Source organism: Brienomyrus brachyistius, chromosome 2 (assembly GCF_023856365.1).
Source record: "Brienomyrus brachyistius isolate T26 chromosome 2, BBRACH_0.4, whole genome shotgun sequence".
Classification (NCBI taxonomy): domain Eukaryota; kingdom Metazoa; phylum Chordata; class Actinopteri; order Osteoglossiformes; family Mormyridae; genus Brienomyrus; species Brienomyrus brachyistius.
The window spans coordinates 38,122,443-38,142,831 of record NC_064534.1 but is presented as its reverse complement, the minus strand read 5'-3'; the positions used below and the strand labels follow the sequence as shown (position 1 = coordinate 38,142,831).

Below are 20,389 nucleotides of genomic sequence, written 5' to 3'. Positions count from 1 at the left end.
AGCCACAAAATCTCCGCCGCACGAAGCCCACTGGTAGCTGCTGAATCACATGCTTCCCCAAAACGTCGCGCTGTCAGAACACTGGGAGCTACACACACCAACAAGTCCATACTGCAGGCTGCAGCCAGAACAATTTTCTACATTCAAACATCGACGGCCTCTTCTCTCTAAAAATTCACCAGACCGCTTCTACCACCAGCAAAGAAGTTTCCATCCCTAATTCCTCTGTGATTCCCACTAACCTAAACATTAAGCTGGCATTGAAGGGTGTGAATTACCCCGGCCAATCTGTTCTTTTAAATACAGCTTTTAGCAAGTTTTGAAAGGAGAAGAGCAGAACTTGCTATGCCAATAATATCGAGTCTTCTGTGGCGAAGTGGTTTTTGCATAGAAAACAAAGCGGTCAGTTGAAGAGGAATAATATCAGTACTTTGTTTAAAACTGTGTGTAAAAAGCTGTCTCTTTATCATTAACAATAAGTTGTAAAACGTGAATGGGGAGTGACAGTCTTCAAGTTTGTGAGAAGATCGCGCCCTGGTGGAATAAAGGCACGGACAGCTTACAGCACCTAGAATTACCAGGCAGTATTTAGAGTAAAACGGTGTGTAAAAGCTGCCTTTATGAAAGAGAGAAAATAAAAATATATATATAAAATAGTAAAATGGAAGGGGAGTGATAGATTTAAATTAATCGTGAAGTGGAGCGCCCCCTGTATAAAGTAAAAGTGAGAAAAGCTTACAGCACCTGGTATTCCCAGGAGGTCTCCCATCCAAGTACTAACCAGACCCTACCCTGCTTGGCTTCCGAGATCAGACGAGATCAGGCGTGTTCAGGGTGGTATGGCCGTAAGCGAGAAATGCTACCAAAAAGAGCCCTTTTGCATTACACGCCTCTATACATGACAGTTGGTCCCATTGGATCCTACTAATGTTCTTTTTTTTTTTTTTTCTGACTCACACTGCAGCCCCACCATCCAATCGGCAGCGCCGGACCCACACCAAACATTCACCAAACTACTCAGCCGGCAGCCTACCACAATTATTCCATTCTTTCCGCATCCGCACACTTCCTTCTTTTTAACTCCTTTTCACTACCGCACAGGTTAATCGCCGCACGTCCCCCGCCGGCAAACATTACTCCTTTGCCTACTGCATGCAGGCTTCTCTTAACGACCCTCTGTTATCAACTCCGCTAACAGCCACAAAATCTCCGCCGCACGAAGCCCACTGGTAGCTGCTGAATCACATGCTTCCCCAAAACGTCGCGCTGTTAGAACACTGGGAGCTACACACACCAACAAGTCCATACTGCAGGCTGCAGCCAGAACAATTTTCTACATTCAAACATCGACGGCCTCTTCTCTCTAAAAATTCACCAGACCGCTTCTACCACCAGCAAAGAAGTTTCCATCCCTAATTCCTCTGTGATTCCCACTAACCTAAACATTAAGCTGGCATTGAAGGGTGTGAATTACCCCGGCCAATCTGTTCTTTTAAATACAGCTTTTAGCAAGTTTTGAAAGGAGAAGAGCAGAACTTGCTATGCCAATAATATCGAGTCTTCTGTGGCGAGGTGGTTTTTGCATAGAAAACAAAGCGGTCAGTTGAAGAGGAATAATATCAGTACTTTGTTTAAAACTGTGTGTAAAAAGCTGTCTCTTTATCATTACAAATAAGTTGTAAAACGTGAATGGGGAGTGACAGTCTTCAAGTTTGTGAGAAGATCGCGCCCTGGTGGAATAAAGGCACGAAGAGCTTACAGCACCTAGAATTACCAGGCAGTATTTAGAGTAAAACGGTGTGTAAAAGCTGCCTTTATGAAAGAGAGAAAATAAAAATATATATATAAAATAGTAAAATGGAAGGGGAGTGATAGATTTAAATTAATCGTGAAGTGGAGCGCCCCCTGTATAAAGTAAAAGTGAGAAAAGCTTACAGCACCTGGTATTCCCAGTAGGTCTCCCATCCAAGTACTAACCAGACTCTATTCTGCTTGGCTTCTGAGATCGGACGAGATCGGGCGTGTTCAGGGTGGTATGGCCGTGAGCGCGAAAAACTACCAAAAACAGCCCTTTTGCATTACACGCCTCTATACATGCCAGTTAGTCCCATTGGATCCTACTCCTGTTTTTTTTTTTTTTTTTATCTGACTCACACTGCAGCCCCACCATCCAATCGGAAGTGCCGGAACCACACCAAACATTCACCAAACTACTCAGCCGGCAGCCTACCACAATTATTCCATTCTTTCCGCATCCGCACACTTCCTTCTCTTTAACTCCTTTTCACTACCGCACAGGTTAATCGCCGCACGTCCCCCGCCAGCAAACATTACTCCTTTGCCTACCGCATGCAGGCTTCTCTTAACGACCCTCTATTATCAACTCCGCTAACAGCCACAAAATCTCCGCCGCACGAAGCCCACTGGTAGCTGCTGAATCACATGCTTCCCCAAAACGTCACGCTGTCAGAACACTGGGAGCTACACACACCAACAAGTCCATACTGCAGGCTGCAGCCAGAACAATTTTCTACATTCAAACATCGACGGCCTCTTCTCTCTAAAAATTCACCAGAGAGCTTCTACCACCAGCAAAGAAGTTTCCATCCCTAATTCCTCTGTGATTCCCACTAACCTAAACATTAAGCTGGCATTGAAGGGTGTGAATTACCCCGGCCAATCTGTTCTTTTAAATACAGCTTTTAGCAAGTTTTGAAAGGAGAAGAGCAGAACTTGCTATGCCAATAATATCGAGTCTTCTGTGGCGAAGTGGTTTTTGCATAGAAAACAAAGCGGTCAGTTGAAGAGGAATAATATCAGTACTTTGTTTAAAACTGTGTGTAAAAAGCTGTCTCTTTATCATTAACAATAAGTTGTAAAACGTGAATGGGGAGTGACAGTCTTCAAGTTTGTGAGAAGATCGCGCCCTGGTGGAATAAAGGCACGAACAGCTTACAGCACCTAGAATTACCAGGAAGTATTTAGAGTAAAACGGTGTGTAAAAGCTGCCTTTATGAATGAGAGAAAAAAAAAATATATATATATAAAATAGTAAAATGGAAGGGGAGTGATAGATTTAAATTAATCGAGAAGTGGAGCGCCCCCTGTATAAAGTAAAAGTGAGAAAAGCTTACAGCACAGGGTAATCCCAGTAGGTCTCCCATCCAAGTACTAACCAGACTCTATCCTGCTTGGCTTCTGAGATCGGACGAGATCGGGCGTGTTCAGGGTGGTATGGCCGTGAGCGCGAAAAACTACCAAAAACAGCCCTTTTGCATTACACGCCTCTATACAAGCCAGTTAGTCCCATTGGATCCTACTCCTGTTTTTTTTTTTTTTTTTATCTGACTCACACTGCAGCCCCACCATCCAATCGGAAGTGCCGGAACCACACCAAACATTCACCAAACTACTCAGCCAGCAGCCTACCACAATTATTCCATTCTTTCCGCATCCGCACACTTCCTTCTTTTTAACTCCTTTTCACTACCGCACAGGTTAATCGCCGCACGTCCCCCGCCGGCAAACATTACTCCTTTGCCTACTGCATGCAGGCTTCTCTTAACGACCCTCTGTTATCAACTCCGCTAACAGCCACAAAATCTCCGCCGCACGAAGCCCACTGGTAGCTGCTGAATCACATGCTTCCCCAAAACGTCGCGCTGTCAGAACACTGGGAGCTACACACACCAACAAGTCCATACTGCAGGCTGCAGCCAGAACAATTTTCTACATTCAAACATCGACGGCCTCTTCTCTCTAAAAATTCACCAGACCGCTTCTACCACCAGCAACGAAGTTTCCATCCCTAATTCCTCTGTGATTCCCACTAACCTAAACATTAAGCTGGCATTGAAGGGTGTGAATTACCCCGGCCAATCTGTTCTTTTAAATACAGCTTTTAGCAAGTTTTGAAAGGAGAAGAGCAGAACTTGCTATGCCAATAATATCGAGTCTTCTGTGGCGAAGTGGTTTTTGCATAGAAAACAAAGCGGTCAGTTGAAGAGGAATAATATCAGTACTTTGTTTAAAACTGTGTGTAAAAAGCTGTCTCTTTATCATTAACAATAAGTTGTAAAACGTGAATGGGGAGTGACAGTCTTCAAGTTTGTGAGAAGATCGCGCCCTGGTGGAATAAAGGCACGAAGAGCTTACAGCACCTAGAATTACCAGGCAGTATTTAGAGTAAAACGGTGTGTAAAAGCTGCCTTTATGAAAGAGAGAAAATAAAAATACATATATAAAATAGTAAAATGGAAGGGGAGTGATAGATTTAAATTAATCGTGAAGTGGAGCGCCCCCTGTATAAAGTAAAAGTGAGAAAAGCTTACAGCACCTGGTATTCCCAGGAGGTCTCCCATCCAAGTACTAACCAGACCCTACCCTGCTTGGCTTCCGAGATCAGACGAGATCGGGCGTGTTCAGGGTGGTATGGCCGTAAGCGAGAAATGCTATCAAAAAGAGCCCTTTTGCATTACACGCCTCTATACATGCCAGTTGGTCCCATTGGATCCTACTAATGTTCTTTTTTTTTTTTTTTCTGACTCACACTGCAGCCCCACCATCCAATCGGCAGCGCCGGACCCACACCAAACAGTCACCAAACTACTCAGCCGGCAGCCTACCACAATTATTCCATTCTTTCCGCATCCGCACACTTCCTTCTTTTTAACTCCTTTTCACTACCGCACAGGTTAATCGCCGCACGTCCCCCGCCGGCAAACATTACTCCTTTGCCTACTGCATGCAGGCTTCTCTTAACGACCCTCTGTTATCAACTCCGCTAACAGCCACAAAATCTCCGCCGCACGAAGCCCACTGGTAGCTGCTGAATCACATGCTTCCCCAAAACGTCGCGCTGTCAGAACACTGGGAGCTACACACACCAACAAGTCCATACTGCAGGCTGCAGCCAGAACAATTTTCTACATTCAAACATCGACGGCCTCTTCTCTCTAAAAATTCACCAGACCGCTTCTACCACCAGCAAAGAAGTTTCCATCCCTAATTCCTCTGTGATTCCCACTAACCTAAACATTAAGCTGGCATTGAAGGGTGTGAATTACCCCGGCCAATCTGTTCTTTTAAATACAGCTTTTAGCAAGTTTTGAAAGGAGAAGAGCAGAACTTGCTATGCCAATAATATCGAGTCTTCTGTGGCGAAGTGGTTTTTGCATAGAAAACAAAGCGGTCAGTTGAAGAGGAATAATATCAGTACTTTGTTTAAAACTGTGTGTAAAAAGCTGTCTCTTTATCATTAACAATAAGTTGTAAAACGTGAATGGGGAGTGACAGTCTTCAAGTTTGTGAGAAGATCGCGCCCTGGTGGAATAAAGGCACGGACAGCTTACAGCACCTAGAATTACCAGGCAGTATTTAGAGTAAAACGGTGTGTAAAAGCTGCCTTTATGAAAGAGAGAAAATAAAAATATATATATAAAATAGTAAAATGGAAGGGGAGTGATAGATTTAAATTAATCGTGAAGTGGAGCGCCTCCTGTATAAAGTAAAAGTGAGAAAAGCTTACAGCACCTGGTATTCCCAGGTGGTCTCCCATCCAAGTACTAACCAGACCCTACCCTGCTTAGCTTCCGAGATCAGACGAGATCGGGCGTGTTCAGGGTGGTATGGCCATAAGCGAGAGACGCGACCAAAAACAGCCCTTTTGCATTACACGCCTCTATACATGCCAGTTGGTCCCATTGGATCCTACTCCTGTTTTTTTTTTTTTTTTTTATCTGACTCACACTGCAGCCCCACCATCCAATCGGCAGCGCCGGACCCACACCAAACATTCACCAAACTACTCAGCCGGCAGCCTACCACAATTATTCCATTCTTTCCGCATCTGCACACTTCCTTCTTTTTAACTCCTCTTCACTACCGCACAGGTTAATCGCCGCACGTCCCCCGCCGGCAAACATTACTCCTTTGCCTACTGCATGCAGGCTTCTCTTAACGACCCTCTGTTATCAACTCCGCTAACAGCCACAAAATCTCCGCCGCACGAAGCCCACTGGTAGCTGCTGAATCACATGCTTCCCCAAAACGTCGCGCTGTCAGAACACTGGGAGCTACACACACCAACAAGTCCATACTGCAGGCTGCAGCCAGAACAATTTTCTACATTCAAACATCGACGGCCTCTTCTCTCTAAAAATTCACCAGACCGCTTCTACCACCAGCAACGAAGTTTCCATCCCTAATTCCTCTGTGATTCCCACTAACCTAAACATTAAGCTGGCATTGAAGGGTGTGAATTACCCCGGCCAATCTGTTCTTTTAAATACAGCTTTTAGCAAGTTTTGAAAGGAGAAGAGCAGAACTTGCTATGCCAATAATATCGAGTCTTCTGTGGCGAAGTGGTTTTTGCATAGAAAACAAAGCGGTCAGTTGAAGAGGAATAATATCAGTACTTTGTTTAAAACTGTGTGTAAAAAGCTGTCTCTTTATCATTAACAATAAGTTGTAAAACGTGAATGGGGAGTGACAGTCTTCAAGTTTGTGAGAAGATCGCGCCCTGGTGGAATAAAGGCACGAAGAGCTTACAGCACCTAGAATTACCAGGCAGTATTTAGAGTAAAACGGTGTGTAAAAGCTGCCTTTATGAAAGAGAGAAAATAAAAATATATATATAAAATAGTAAAATGGAAGGGGAGTGATAGATTTAAATTAATCGTGAAGTGGAGCGCCCCCTGTATAAAGTAAAAGTGAGAAAAGCTTACAGCACCTGGTATTCCCAGGAGGTCTCCCATCCAAGTACTAACCAGACCCTACCCTGCTTGGCTTCCGAGATCAGACGAGATCAGGCGTGTTCAGGGTGGTATGGCCGTAAGCGAGAAATGCTACCAAAAAGAGCCCTTTTGCATTACACGCCTCTATACATGACAGTTGGTCCCATTGGATCCTACTAATGTTCTTTTTTTTTTTTTTTCTGACTCACACTGCAGCCCCACCATCCAATCGGCAGCGCCGGACCCACACCAAACATTCACCAAACTACTCAGCCGGCAGCCTACCACAATTATTCCATTCTTTCCGCATCCGCACACTTCCTTCTTTTTAACTCCTTTTCACTACCGCACAGGTTAATCGCCGCACGTCCCCCGCCGGCAAACATTACTCCTTTGCCTACTGCATGCAGGCTTCTCTTAACGACCCTCTGTTATCAACTCCGCTAACAGCCACAAAATCTCCGCCGCACGAAGCCCACTGGTAGCTGCTGAATCACATGCTTCCCCAAAACGTCGCGCTGTTAGAACACTGGGAGCTACACACACCAACAAGTCCATACTGCAGGCTGCAGCCAGAACAATTTTCTACATTCAAACATCGACGGCCTCTTCTCTCTAAAAATTCACCAGACCGCTTCTACCACCAGCAAAGAAGTTTCCATCCCTAATTCCTCTGTGATTCCCACTAACCTAAACATTAAGCTGGCATTGAAGGGTGTGAATTACCCCGGCCAATCTGTTCTTTTAAATACAGCTTTTAGCAAGTTTTGAAAGGAGAAGAGCAGAACTTGCTATGCCAATAATATCGAGTCTTCTGTGGCGAGGTGGTTTTTGCATAGAAAACAAAGCGGTCAGTTGAAGAGGAATAATATCAGTACTTTGTTTAAAACTGTGTGTAAAAAGCTGTCTCTTTATCATTACAAATAAGTTGTAAAACGTGAATGGGGAGTGACAGTCTTCAAGTTTGTGAGAAGATCGCGCCCTGGTGGAATAAAGGGACGAAGAGCTTACAGCACCTAGAATTACCAGGCAGTATTTAGAGTAAAACGGTGTGTAAAAGCTGCCTTTATGAAAGAGAGAAAATAAAAATATATATATAAAATAGTAAAATGGAAGGGGAGTGATAGATTTAAATTAATCGTGAAGTGGAGCGCCCCCTGTATAAAGTAAAAGTGAGAAAAGCTTACAGCACCTGGTATTCCCAGGTGGTCTCCCATCCAAGTACTAACCAGACCCTACCCTGCTTAGCTTCCGAGATCAGACGAGATCGGGCGTGTTCAGGGTGGTATGGCCATAAGCGATAGACGCGACCAAAAACAGCCATTTTGCATTACACGCCTCTATACATGCCAGTTGGTCCCATTGGATCCTACTCCTGGTTTTTTTTTTTTTTTTATCTGACTCACACTGCAGCCCCACCATCCAATCGGCAACGCCGGACCCACACCAAACATTCACCAAACTACTCAGCCGGCAGCCTACCACAATTATTCCATTCTTTCCGCATCCGCACACTTCCTTCTCTTTAACTCCTTTTCACTACCGCACAGGTTAATCGCCGCACGTCCCCCGCCAGCAAACATTACTCCTTTGCCTACCGCATGCAGGCTTCTCTTAACGACCCTCTATTATCAACTCCGCTAACAGCCACAAAATCTCCACCGCACGAAGCCCACTGGTAGCTGCTGAATCACATGCTTCCCCAAAACGTCACGCTGTCAGAACACTGGGAGCTACACACACCAACAAGTCCATACTGCAGGCTGCAGCCAGAACAATTTTCTACATTCAAACATCGACGGCCTCTTCTCTCTAAAAATTCACCAGACCGCTTCTACCACCAGCAAAGAAGTTTCCATCCCTAATTCCTCTGTGATTCCCACTAACCTAAACATTAAGCTGGCATTGAAGGGTGTGAATTACCCCGGCCAATCTGTTCTTTTAAATACAGCTTTTAGCAAGTTTTGAAAGGAGAAGAGCAGAACTTGCTATGCCAATAATATCGAGTCTTCAGTGGCGAAGTGGTTTTTGCATAGAAAACAAAGCGGTCAGTTGAAGAGGAATAATATCAGTACTTTGTTTAAAACTGTGTGTAAAAAGCTGTCTCTTTATCATTAACAATAAGTTGTAAAACGTGAATGGGGAGTGACAGTCTTCAAGTTTGTGAGAAGATCGCGCCCTGGTGGAATAAAGGCACGAAGAGCTTACAGCACCTAGAATTACCAGGCAGTATTTAGAGTAAAACGGTGTGTAAAAGCTGCCTTTATGAAAGAGAGAAAATAAAAATATATAAATAAAATAGTAAAATGGAAGGGGAGTGATAGATTTAAATTAATCGTGAAGTGGAGCGCCCCCTGTATAAAGTAAAAGTGAGAAAAGCTTACAGCACCTGGTATTCCCAGGTGGTCTCCCATCCAAGTACTAACCAGACCCTACCCTGCTTGGCTTCCGAGATCAGACGAGATCGGGCGTGTTCAGGGTGGTATGGCCGTAAGCGAGAGATGCTACCAAAAACAGCCCTTTTGCATTACACGCCTCTATACATGCCAGTTGGTCCCATTGGATCCTACTCCTGGTTTTTTTTTTTTTTTTTATCTGACTCACACTGCAGCCCCACCATCCAATCGGCAGCGCCGGACCCACACCAAACATTCACCAAACTACTCAGCCGGCAGCCTACCACAATTATTCCATTCTTTCCGCATCCGCACACTTCCTTCTTTTTAACTCCTTTTCACTACCGCACAGGTTAATCGCCGCACGTCCCCCGCCGGCAAACATTACTCCTTTGCCTACTGCATGCAGGCTTCTCTTAACGACCCTCTGTTATCAACTCCGCTAACAGCCACAAAATCTCCGCCGCACGAAGCCCACTGGTAGCTGCTGAATCACATGCTTCCCCAAAACGTCGCGCTGTCAGAACACTGGGAGCTACACACACCAACAAGTCCATACTGCAGGCTGCAGCCAGAACAATTTTCTACATTCAAACATCGACGGCCTCTTCTCTCTAAAAATTCACCAGACCGCTTCTACCACCAGCAAAGAAGTTTCCATCCCTAATTCCTCTGTGATTCCCACTAACCTAAACATTAAGCTGGCATTGAAGGGTGTGAATTACCCCGGCCAATCTTTTCTTTTAAATACAGCTTTTAGCAAGTTTTGAAAGGAGAAGAGCAGAACTTGCTATGCCAATAATATCGAGTCTTCTGTGGCGAAGTGGTTTTTGCATAGAAAACAAAGCGGTCAGTTGAAGAGGAATAATATCAGTACTTTGTTTAAAACTGTGTGTAAAAAGCTGTCTCTTTATCATTAACAATAAGTTGTAAAACGTGAATGGGGAGTGACAGTCTTCAAGTTTGTGAGAAGATCGCGCCCTGGTGGAATAAAGGCACGAACAGCTTACAGCACCTAGAATTACCAGGAAGTATTTAGAGTAAAACGGTGTGTAAAAGCTGCCTTTATGAATGAGAGAAAAATATATAGATATATATAAAATAGTAAAATGTAAGGGGAGTGATAGATTTAAATTAATCGTGAAGTGGAGCGCCCCCTGTATAAAGTAAAAGTGAGAAAAGCTTACAGCACCTGGTATTCCCAGGTGGTCTCCCATCCAAGTACTAACCAGACCCTACCCTGCTTAGCTTCCGAGATCAGAAGAGATCGGGCGTGTTCAGGGTGGTATGGCCATAAGCGAGAGACGCGACCAAAAACAGCCCTTTTGCATTACACGCCTCTATACATGCCAGTTGGTCCCATTGGATCCTACTCCTGGTTTTTTTTTTTTTTTTATCTGACTCACACTGCAGCCCCACCATCCAATCGGCAACGCCGGACCCACACCAAACATTCACCAAACTACTCAGCCGGCAGCCTACCACAATTATTCCATTCTTTCCGCATCCGCACACTTCCTTCTCTTTAACTCCTTTTCACTACCGCACAGGTTAATCGCCGCACGTCCCCCGCCAGCAAACATTACTCCTTTGCCTACCGCATGCAGGCTTCTCTTAACGACCCTCTATTATCAACTCCGCTAACAGCCACAAAATCTCCGCCGCACGAAGCCCACTGGTAGCTGCTGAATCACATGCTTCCCCAAAACGTCACGCTGTCAGAACACTGGGAGCTACACACACCAACAAGTCCATACTGCAGGCTGCAGCCAGAACAATTTTCTACATTCAAACATCGACGGCCTCTTCTCTCTAAAAATTCACCAGACCGCTTCTACCACCAGCAAAGAAGTTTCCATCCCTAATTCCTCTGTGATTCCCACTAACCTAAACATTAAGCTGGCATTGAAGGGTGTGAATTACCCCGGCCAATCTGTTCTTTTAAATACAGCTTTTAGCAAGTTTTGAAAGGAGAAGAGCAGAACTTGCTATGCCAATAATATCGAGTCTTCTGTGGCGAAGTGGTTTTTGCATAGAAAACAAAGCGGTCAGTTGAAGAGGAATAATATCAGTACTTTGTTTAAAACTTTGTGTAAAAAGCTGTCTCTTTATCATTAACAATAAGTTGTAAAACGTGAATGGGGAGTGACAGTCTTCAAGTTTGTGAGAAGATCGCGCCCTGGTGGAATAAAGGCACGAAGAGCTTACAGCACCTAGAATTACCAGGCAGTATTTAGAGTAAAACGGTGTGTAAAAGCTGCCTTTATGAAAGAGAGAAAATAAAAATATATATATAAAATAGTAAAATGGAAGGGGAGTGATAGATTTAAATTAATCGTGAAGTGGAGCGCCCCCTGTATAAAGTAAAAGTGAGAAAAGCTTACAGCACCTGGTATTCCCAGGTGGTCTCCCATCCAAGTACTAACCAGACCCTACCCTGCTTAGCTTCCGAGATCAGACGAGATCGGGCGTGTTCAGGGTGGTATGGCCATAAGCGAGAGACGCGACCAAAAACAGCCCTTTTGCATTACACGCCTCTATACATGCCAGTTGGTCCCATTGGATCCTACTCCTGGTTTTTTTTTTTTTTTTTTATCTGACACACACTGCAGCCCCACCATCCAATCGGCAACGCCGGACCCACACCAAACATTCACCAAACTACTCAGCCGGCAGCCTACCACAATTATTCCATTCTTTCCGCATCCGCACACTTCCTTCTCTTTAACTCCTTTTCACTACCGCACAGGTTAATCGCCGCACGTCCCCCGCCAGCAAACATTACTCCTTTGCCTACCGCATGCAGGCTTCTCTTAACGACCCTCTATTATCAACTCCGCTAACAGCCACAAAATCTCCGCCGCACGAAGCCCACTGGTAGCTGCTGAATCACATGCTTCCCCAAAACGTCACGCTGTCAGAACACTGGGAGCTACACACACCAACAAGTCCATACTGCAGGCTGCAGCCAGAACAATTTTCTACATTCAAACATCGACGGCCTCTTCTCTCTAAAAATTCACCAGACCGCTTCTACCACCAGCAAAGAAGTTTCCATCCCTAATTCCTCTGTGATTCCCACTAACCTAAACATTAAGCTGGCATTGAAGGGTGTGAATTACCCCGGCCAATCTGTTCTTTTAAATACAGCTTTTAGCAAGTTTTGAAAGGAGAAGAGCAGAACTTGCTATGCCAATAATATCGAGTCTTCTGTGGCGAAGTGGTTTTTGCATAGAAAACAAAGCGGTCAGTTGAAGAGGAATAATATCAGTACTTTGTTTAAAACTGTGTGTAAAAAGCTGTCTCTTTATCATTAACAATAAGTTGTAAAACGTGAATGGGGAGTGACAGTCTTCAAGTTTGTGAGAAGATCGCGCCCTGGTGGAATAAAGGCACGAAGAGCTTACAGCACCTAGAATTACCAGGCAGTATTTAGAGTAAAACGGTGTGTAAAATCTGCCTTTATGAAAGAGAGAAAATAAAAATATATATATAAAATAGTAAAATGGAAGGGGAGTGATAGATTTAAATTAATCGTGAAGTGGAGCGCCCCCTGTATAAAGTAAAAGTGAGAAAAGCTTACAGCACCTGGTATTCCCAGGTGGTCTCCCATCCAAGTACTAACCAGACCCTACCTTGCTTAGCTTCCGAGTTCAGACGAGATCTTGCGTGTTCAGGGTGGTATGGCCATAAGCGAGAGACGCTACCAAAAACAGCCCTTTTGCATTACACGCCTCTATACATGCCAGTTGGTCCCATTGGATCCTACTCCTGGTTTTTTTTTTTTTTTTTATCTGACTCACACTGCAGCCCCACCATCCAATCGGCAACGCCGGACCCACACCAAACATTCACCAAACTACTCAGCCGGCAGCCTACCACAATTATTCCATTCTTTCCGCATCCGCACACTTCCTTCTCTTTAACTCCTTTTCACTACCGCACAGGTTAATCGCCGCACGTCCCCCGCCAGCAAACATTACTCCTTTGCCTACCGCATGCAGGCTTCTCTTAACGACCCTCTATTATCAACTCCGCTAACAGCCACAAAATCTCCGCCGCACGAAGCCCACTGGTAGCTGCTGAATCACATGCTTCCCCAAAACGTCGCGCTGTCAGAACACTGGGAGCTACACACACCAACAAGTCCATACTGCAGGCTGCAGCCAGAACAATTTTCTACATTCAAACATCGACGGCCTCTTCTCTCTAAAAATTCACCAGACCGCTTCTACCACCAGCAAAGAAGTTTCCATCCCTAATTCCTCTGTGATTCCCACTAACCTAAACATTAAGCTGGCATTGAAGGGTGTGAATTACCCTGGCCAATCTGTTCTTTTAAATACAGCTTTTAGCAAGTTTTGAAAGGAGAAGAGCAGAACTTGCTATGCCAATAATATCGAGTCTTCTGTGGCGAAGTGGTTTTTGCATAGAAAACAAAGCGGTCAGTTGAAGAGGAATAATATCAGTACTTTGTTTAAAACTGTGTGTAAAAAGCTGTCTCTTTATCATTAACAATAAGTTGTAAAACGTGAATGGGGAGTGACAGTCTTCAAGTTTGTGAGAAGATCGCGCCCTGGTGGAATAAAGGCACGAAGAGCTTACAGCACCTAGAATTACCAGGCAGTATTTAGAGTAAAACGGTGTGTAAAAGCTGCCTTTATGAAAGAGAGAAAATAAAAATATATATATAAAATAGTAAAATGGAAGGGGAGTGATAGATTTAAATTAATCGTGAAGTGGAGCGCCCCCTGTATAAAGTAAAAGTGAGAAAAGCTTACAGCACCTGGTATTCCCAGGTGGTCTCCCATCCAAGTACTAACCAGACCCTACCTTGCTTAGCTTCCGAGTTCAGACGAGATCTTGCGTGTTCAGGGTGGTATGGCCATAAGCGAGAGACGCTATCAAAAACAGCCCTTTTGCATTACACGCCTCTATACATGCCAGTTGGTCCCATTGGATCCTACTCCTGGTTTTTTTTTTTTTTTTTATCTGACTCACACTGCAGCCCCACCATCCAATCGGCAACGCCGGACCCACACCAAACATTCACCAAACTACTCAGCCGGCAGCCTACCACAATTATTCCATTCTTTCCGCATCCGCACACTTCCTTCTCTTTAACTCCTTTTCACTACCGCACAGGTTAATCGCCGCACGTCCCCCGCCAGCAAACATTACTCCTTTGCCTACCGCATGCAGGCTTCTCTTAACGACCCTCTATTATCAACTCCGCTAACAGCCACAAAATCTCCGCCGCACGAAGCCCACTGGTAGCTGCTGAATCACATGCTTCCCCAAAACGTCACGCTGTCAGAACACTGGGAGCTACACACACCAACAAGTCCATACTGCAGGCTGCAGCCAGAACAATTTTCTACATTCAAACATCGACGGCCTCTTCTCTCTAAAAATTCACCAGACCGCTTCTACCACCAGCAAAGAAGTTTCCATCCCTAATTCCTCTGTGATTCCCACTAACCTAAACATTAAGCTGGCATTGAAGGGTGTGAATTACCCCGGCCAATCTGTTCTTTTAAATACAGCTTTTAGCAAGTTTTGAAAGGAGAAGAGCAGAACTTGCTATGCCAATAATATCGAGTCTTCTGTGGCGAAGTGGTTTTTGCATAGAAAACAAAGCGGTCAGTTGAAGAGGAATAATATCAGTACTTTGTTTAAAACTGTGTGTAAAAAGCTGTCTCTTTATCATTAACAATAAGTTGTAAAACGTGAATGGGCAGTGACAGTCTTCAAGTTTGTGAGAAGATCGCGCCCTGGTGGAATAAAGGCACGAAGAGCTTACAGCACCTAGAATTACCAGGCAGTATTTAGAGTAAAACGGTGTGTAAAAGCTGCCTTTATGAAAGAGAGAAAATAAAAATATATATATAAAATAGTAAAATGGAAGGGGAGTGATAGATTTAAATTAATCGTGAAGTGGAGCGCCCCCTGTATAAAGTAAAAGTGAGAAAAGCGTACAGCACCTGGTATTCCCAGGTGGTCTCCCATCCAAGTACTAACCAGACCCTACCTTGCTTAGCTTCCGAGATCAGACGAGATCGGGCGTGTTCAGGGTGGTATGGCCATAAGCGAGAGACGCTACCAAAAACAGCCCTTTTGCATTACACGCCTCTATACATGCCAGTTGGTCCCATTGGATCCTACTCCTGGTTTTTTTTTTTTTTTTTTATCTGACTCACACTGCAGCCCCACCATCCAATCGGCAACGCCGGACCCACACCAAACATTCACCAAACTACTCAGCCGGCAGCCTACCACAATTATTCCATTCTTTCCGCATCCGCACACTTCCTTCTCTTTAACTCCTTTTCACTACCGCACAGGTTAATCGCCGCACGTCCCCCGCCAGCAAACATTACTCCTTTGCCTACCGCATGCAGGCTTCTCTTAACGACCCTCTATTATCAACTCCGCTAACAGCCACAAAATCTCCGCCGCACGAAGCCCACTGGTAGCTGCTGAATCACATGCTTCCCCAAAACGTCGCGCTGTCAGAACACTGGGAGCTACACACACCAACAAGTCCATACTGCAGGCTGCAGCCAGAACTATTTTCTACATTCAAACATCGACGGCCTCTTCTCTCTAAAAATTCACCAGACCGCTTCTACCACCAGCAAAGAAGTTTCCATCCCTAATTCCTCTGTGATTCCCACTAACCTAAACATTAAGCTGGCATTGAAGGGTGTGAATTACCCCGGCCAATCTGTTCTTTTAAATACAGCTTTTAGCAAGTTTTGAAAGGAGAAGAGCAGAACTTGCTATGCCAATAATATCGAGTCTTCTGTGGCGAAGTGGTTTTTGCATAGAAAACAAAGCGGTCAGTTGAAGAGGAATAATATCAGTACTTTGTTTAAAACTGTGTGTAAAAAGCTGTCTCTTTATCATTAACAATAAGTTGTAAAACGTGAATGGGGAGTGACAGTCTTCAAGTTTGTGAGAAGATCGCGCCCTGGTGGAATAAAGGCACGAAGAGTTTACAGCACCTAGAATTACCAGGCAGTATTTAGAGTAAAACGGTGTGTAAAAGCTGCCTTTATGAATGAGAGAAAAAAAAATATATATATATAAAATAGTAAAATGGAAGGGGAGTGATAGATTTAAATTAATCGAGAAGTGGAGCGCCCCCTGTATAAAGTAAAAGTGAGAAAAGCTTACAGCACAGGGTAATCCCAGTAGGTCTCCCATCCAAGTACTAACCAGACCCTACCCTGCTTAACTTCCAAGATCAGATGAGATCGGGCGTGTTCAGGGTGGTATGGCCGTGAGCGCGAAAAACTACCAAAAACAGCCCTTTTGCATTACACGCCTCTATACATGCCAGTTAGTCCCATTGGATCCTACTCCTGTTTTTTTTTTTTTTTTTATCTGACTCACACTGCAGCCCCACCATCCAATCGGAAGTGCCGGAACCACACCAAACATTCACCAAACTACTCAGCCGGCAGCCTACCACAATTATTCCATTCTTTCCGCATCCGCACACTTCCTTCTCTTTAACTCCTTTTCACTACCGCACAGGTTAATCGCCGCACGTCCCCCGCCAGCAAACATTACTCCTTTGCCTACCGCATGCAGGCTTCTCTTAACGACCCTCTATTATCAACTCCGCTAACAGCCACAAAATCTCCGCCGCACGAAGCCCACTGGTAGCTGCTGAATCACATGCTTCCCCAAAACGTCACGCTGTCAGAACACTGGGAGCTACACACACCAACAAGTCCATACTGCAGGCTGCAGCCAGAACAATTTTCTACATTCAAACATCGACGGCCTCTTCTCTCTAAAAATTCACCAGAGAGCTTCTACCACCAGCAAAGAAGTTTCCATCCCTAATTCCTCTGTGATTCCCACTAACCTAAACATTAAGCTGGCATTGAAGGGTGTGAATTACCCCGGCCAATCTGTTCTTTTAAATACAGCTTTTAGCAAGTTTTGAAAGGAGAAGAGCAGAACTTGCTATGCCAATAATATCGAGTCTTCTGTGGCGAAGTGGTTTTTGCATAGAAAACAAAGCGGTCAGTTGAAGAGGAATAATATCAGTGCTTTGTTTAAAACTGTGTGTAAAAAGCTGTCTCTTTATCATTAACAATAAGTTGTAAAACGTGAATGGGGAGTGACAGTCTTCAAGTTTGTGAGAAGATCGCGCCCTGGTGGAATAAAGGCACGAACAGCTTACAGCACCTAGAATTACCAGGAAGTATTTAGAGTAAAACGGTGTGTAAAAGCTGCCTTTATGAATGAGAGAAAAAAAAAATATATATATATAAAATAGTAAAATGGAAGGGGAGTGATAGATTTAAATTAATCGAGAAGTGGAGCGCCCCCTGTATAAAGTAAAAGTGAGAAAAGCTTACAGCACAGGGTAATCCCAGTAGGTCTCCCATCCAAGTACTAACCAGACTCTATCCTGCTTGGCTTCTGAGATCGGACGAGATCGGGCGTGTTCAGGGTGGTATGGCCGTGAGCGCGAAAAACTACCAAAAACAGCCCTTTTGCATTACACGCCTCTATACAAGCCAGTTAGTCCCATTGGATCCTACTCCTGTTTTTTTTTTTTTTTTTATCTGACTCACACTGCAGCCCCACCATCCAATCGGAAGTGCCGGAACCACACCAAACATTCACCAAACTACTCAGCCGGCAGCCTACCACAATTATTCCATTCTTTCCGCATCCGCACACTTCCTTCTCTTTAACTCCTTTTCACTACCGCACAGGTTAATCGCCGCACGTCCCCCGCCGGCAAACATTACTCCTTTGCCTACCGCATGCAGGCTTCTCTTAATGACCTTCTGTTATCAACTCCGCTAACAGCCACAAAATCTCCGCCGCACGAAGCCCACTGGTAGCTGCTGAATCACATGCTTCCCCAAAACGTCGCGCTGTCAGAACACTGGGAGCTACACACACCAACAAGTCCATACTGCAGGCTGCAGCCAGAACAATTTTCTACATTCAAACATCGACGGCCTCTTCTCTCTAAAAATTCACCAGACCGCTTCTACCACCAGCAAAGAAGTTTCCATCCCTAATTCCTCTGTGATTCCCACTAACCTAAACATTAAGCTGGCATTGAAGGGTGTGAATTACCCCGGCCAATCTGTTCTTTTAAATACAGCTTTTAGCAAGTTTTGAAAGGAGAAGAGCAGAACTTGCTATGCCAATAATATCGAGTCTTCTGTGGCGAAGTGGTTTTTGCATAGAAAACAAAGCGGTCAGTTGAAGAGGAATAATATCAGTACTTTGTTTAAAACTGTGTGTAAAAAGCTGTCTCTTTATCATTAACAATAAGTTGTAAAACGTGAATGGGGAGTGACAGTCTTCAAGTTTGTGAGAAGATCGCGCCCTGGTGGAATAAAGGCACGAACAGCTTACAGCACCTAGAATTACCAGGAAGTATTTAGAGTAAAACGGTGTGTAAAAGCTGCCTTTATGAATGAGAGAAAAAAAAAAAAAAAAAAAAAAATATATATATATATATATATATATATAAAATAGTAAAATGGAAGGGGAGTGATAGATTTAAATTAATCGTGAGGTGGAGTGCCCCCTGTATAAAGTAAAAGTGAGAAAAGCTTACAGCACGTGGTATTCCCAGGCAGTCTCCCACCCAAGTACTAACCAGACCCTACCCTGCTTAGCTTCCGAGATCAGACGAGATCGGGCGTGTTCAGGGTGGTATGGCCATAAGCGAGAGCCGCGAACAAAAACAGCCCTTTTGCATTACACGCCTCTATACATGCCAGTTAGTCCCATTGGATCCTACTCCTGTTTTTTTTTTTTTTTTATCTGACTCACACTGCAGCACCACCATCCAATCGGCAGCGCCGCACCCACACCAAACATTCACCAAACTACTCAGCCGGCAGCCTACCACAATTATTCCATTCTTTCCGCATCCGCACACTTCCTTCTCTTTAAGTCCTTTTCACTACCGAACAGGTTAATCGCCGCACGTCCCCCGCCGGCAAACATTACTCATTTGCCTACCGCATGCAGGCTTCTCTTAAAGACCCTCTGTTATCAACTCCGCTAACAGCCACAAAATCTCCGCCGCACGAAGCCCACTGGTTGCTGTTGAATCACATGCTTCCCCAAAATGTCACGCTGTCAGAACACTGGGAGCTAAACACACCAACAAGTCCATACTGCTGGCTGCAGCCAGAACAATTTTCTACATTCAAACATCGACGGCCTCTTCTCTCTAAAAATTCACCAGACCGCTTCTACCATCAGCAAAGAAGTCTCCATCCCTAATTCCTCTGTGATTCCCACTAACCTAAACATTAAGCTGGCATTGAAGGGTGTGAATTACCCCGGCCAACCTGCTCTTTTAAATACAGCTTTTAGCAAGTTTTGAAAGGAGGAGAAGAGCAGACCTTGCCATGCCAATAATAACGAGTCTTCTGTGGTGAAGTTGTTTTTGCATAGAAAACAAAGCGGTGAGATGAAGAGGAATTATATTAGTACTTTGTTTAAAACTGTGTGTAAAAAGCTGTCTCTTTATTATTAACAATAAGTTGTAAAACGTGAATGGGGAGTGACAGTCTTCAAGTTTGTGAGAAGATCGCGCCCTGGTGGAATAAAGGCACGAACAGCTTACAGCAGCTATAATTACCAGGCAGTATTTAGAGTAAAACGGTGTGTAAAAGCTGCCTTTATGAATGAGAGAAAAAATATATATATAAAATAGTAAAATGGAAGGGGAGTGATAGATTTAAATTAATCGTGAAGTGGAGCGCCCCCTGTATAAAGTAAAAGTGAGAAAAGCTTACAGCACCTGGTATTCCCAGGTGGTCTCCCATCCAAGTACTAACCAGACCCTACCCTGCTTGGCTTCCGAGATCAGACGAGATCGGGCGTGTTCAGGGTGGTATGGCCGTAAGCGAAAGATGCGACCAAAAACAGCCCTTTTGCATTACACGCCTCTAAACATGCCAGTTGGTCCCATTGGATCCTACTAATGTTCTTTTTTTTTTTTTATCTGACTCACACTGCAGCCCCACCATCCAATCGGCAGCGCCGGACCCACACCAAACCTTCACCAAACTACTCAGCCGGCAGCCTACCACAATTATTCCATTCTTTCCGCATCCGCACACTTCCTTCTTTTTAACTCCTTTTCACTACCGCACAGGTTAATCGCCGCACGTCCCCCGCCGGCAAACATTACTCCTTTGCCTACTGCATGCAGGCTTCTCTTAACGACCCTCTGTTATCAACTCCACTAACAGC

The 20,389-nt window shown here is 44.5% G+C and overlaps 13 non-coding genes and 4 pseudogenes across 13 annotated transcripts; all 17 read right to left on the bottom strand.

Moving 5' to 3' along the window:
• Nucleotides 1-732: 732 nt before the first annotated feature.
• On the bottom strand, nucleotides 733-851 carry LOC125733953 (5S ribosomal RNA). The gene has a single exon (XR_007393284.1). It is a non-coding gene; the product is annotated as a 5S ribosomal RNA (ribosomal RNA).
• Nucleotides 852-1,928: 1,077 nt separating this feature from the next.
• On the bottom strand, nucleotides 1,929-2,047 carry LOC125731957 (5S ribosomal RNA; annotated as a pseudogene).
• Nucleotides 2,048-3,127: 1,080 nt separating this feature from the next.
• Nucleotides 3,128-3,246, bottom strand: LOC125732131 (5S ribosomal RNA; annotated as a pseudogene).
• Nucleotides 3,247-4,324: 1,078 nt separating this feature from the next.
• On the bottom strand, nucleotides 4,325-4,443 carry LOC125732887 (5S ribosomal RNA). Its single transcript, XR_007392251.1, has one exon. It is a non-coding gene; the product is annotated as a 5S ribosomal RNA (ribosomal RNA).
• A 1,077-nt stretch (nucleotides 4,444-5,520) lies between these two features.
• Nucleotides 5,521-5,639, bottom strand: LOC125732472 (5S ribosomal RNA). The gene has a single exon (XR_007391852.1). It is a non-coding gene; the product is annotated as a 5S ribosomal RNA (ribosomal RNA).
• Nucleotides 5,640-6,718: 1,079 nt separating this feature from the next.
• On the bottom strand, nucleotides 6,719-6,837 carry LOC125733952 (5S ribosomal RNA). The gene has a single exon (XR_007393283.1). It is a non-coding gene; the product is annotated as a 5S ribosomal RNA (ribosomal RNA).
• A 1,077-nt stretch (nucleotides 6,838-7,914) lies between these two features.
• LOC125732470 (5S ribosomal RNA) lies at nucleotides 7,915-8,033 on the bottom strand. The gene has a single exon (XR_007391850.1). It is a non-coding gene; the product is annotated as a 5S ribosomal RNA (ribosomal RNA).
• Nucleotides 8,034-9,111: 1,078 nt separating this feature from the next.
• LOC125732976 (5S ribosomal RNA) lies at nucleotides 9,112-9,230 on the bottom strand. The gene has a single exon (XR_007392336.1). It is a non-coding gene; the product is annotated as a 5S ribosomal RNA (ribosomal RNA).
• A 1,080-nt stretch (nucleotides 9,231-10,310) lies between these two features.
• Nucleotides 10,311-10,429, bottom strand: LOC125733437 (5S ribosomal RNA). Its single transcript, XR_007392783.1, has one exon. It is a non-coding gene; the product is annotated as a 5S ribosomal RNA (ribosomal RNA).
• Nucleotides 10,430-11,507: 1,078 nt separating this feature from the next.
• Nucleotides 11,508-11,626, bottom strand: LOC125732469 (5S ribosomal RNA). The gene has a single exon (XR_007391849.1). It is a non-coding gene; the product is annotated as a 5S ribosomal RNA (ribosomal RNA).
• A 1,080-nt stretch (nucleotides 11,627-12,706) lies between these two features.
• On the bottom strand, nucleotides 12,707-12,825 carry LOC125737164 (5S ribosomal RNA). Its single transcript, XR_007396430.1, has one exon. It is a non-coding gene; the product is annotated as a 5S ribosomal RNA (ribosomal RNA).
• A 1,079-nt stretch (nucleotides 12,826-13,904) lies between these two features.
• LOC125737163 (5S ribosomal RNA) lies at nucleotides 13,905-14,023 on the bottom strand. Its single transcript, XR_007396429.1, has one exon. It is a non-coding gene; the product is annotated as a 5S ribosomal RNA (ribosomal RNA).
• A 1,079-nt stretch (nucleotides 14,024-15,102) lies between these two features.
• Nucleotides 15,103-15,221, bottom strand: LOC125735758 (5S ribosomal RNA). The gene has a single exon (XR_007395048.1). It is a non-coding gene; the product is annotated as a 5S ribosomal RNA (ribosomal RNA).
• Nucleotides 15,222-16,302: 1,081 nt separating this feature from the next.
• Nucleotides 16,303-16,421, bottom strand: LOC125731385 (5S ribosomal RNA; annotated as a pseudogene).
• Nucleotides 16,422-17,501: 1,080 nt separating this feature from the next.
• On the bottom strand, nucleotides 17,502-17,620 carry LOC125732130 (5S ribosomal RNA; annotated as a pseudogene).
• Nucleotides 17,621-18,727: 1,107 nt separating this feature from the next.
• Nucleotides 18,728-18,846, bottom strand: LOC125736633 (5S ribosomal RNA). Its single transcript, XR_007395908.1, has one exon. It is a non-coding gene; the product is annotated as a 5S ribosomal RNA (ribosomal RNA).
• Nucleotides 18,847-19,922: 1,076 nt separating this feature from the next.
• On the bottom strand, nucleotides 19,923-20,041 carry LOC125732975 (5S ribosomal RNA). The gene has a single exon (XR_007392335.1). It is a non-coding gene; the product is annotated as a 5S ribosomal RNA (ribosomal RNA).
• Nucleotides 20,042-20,389: the final 348 nt, after the last annotated feature.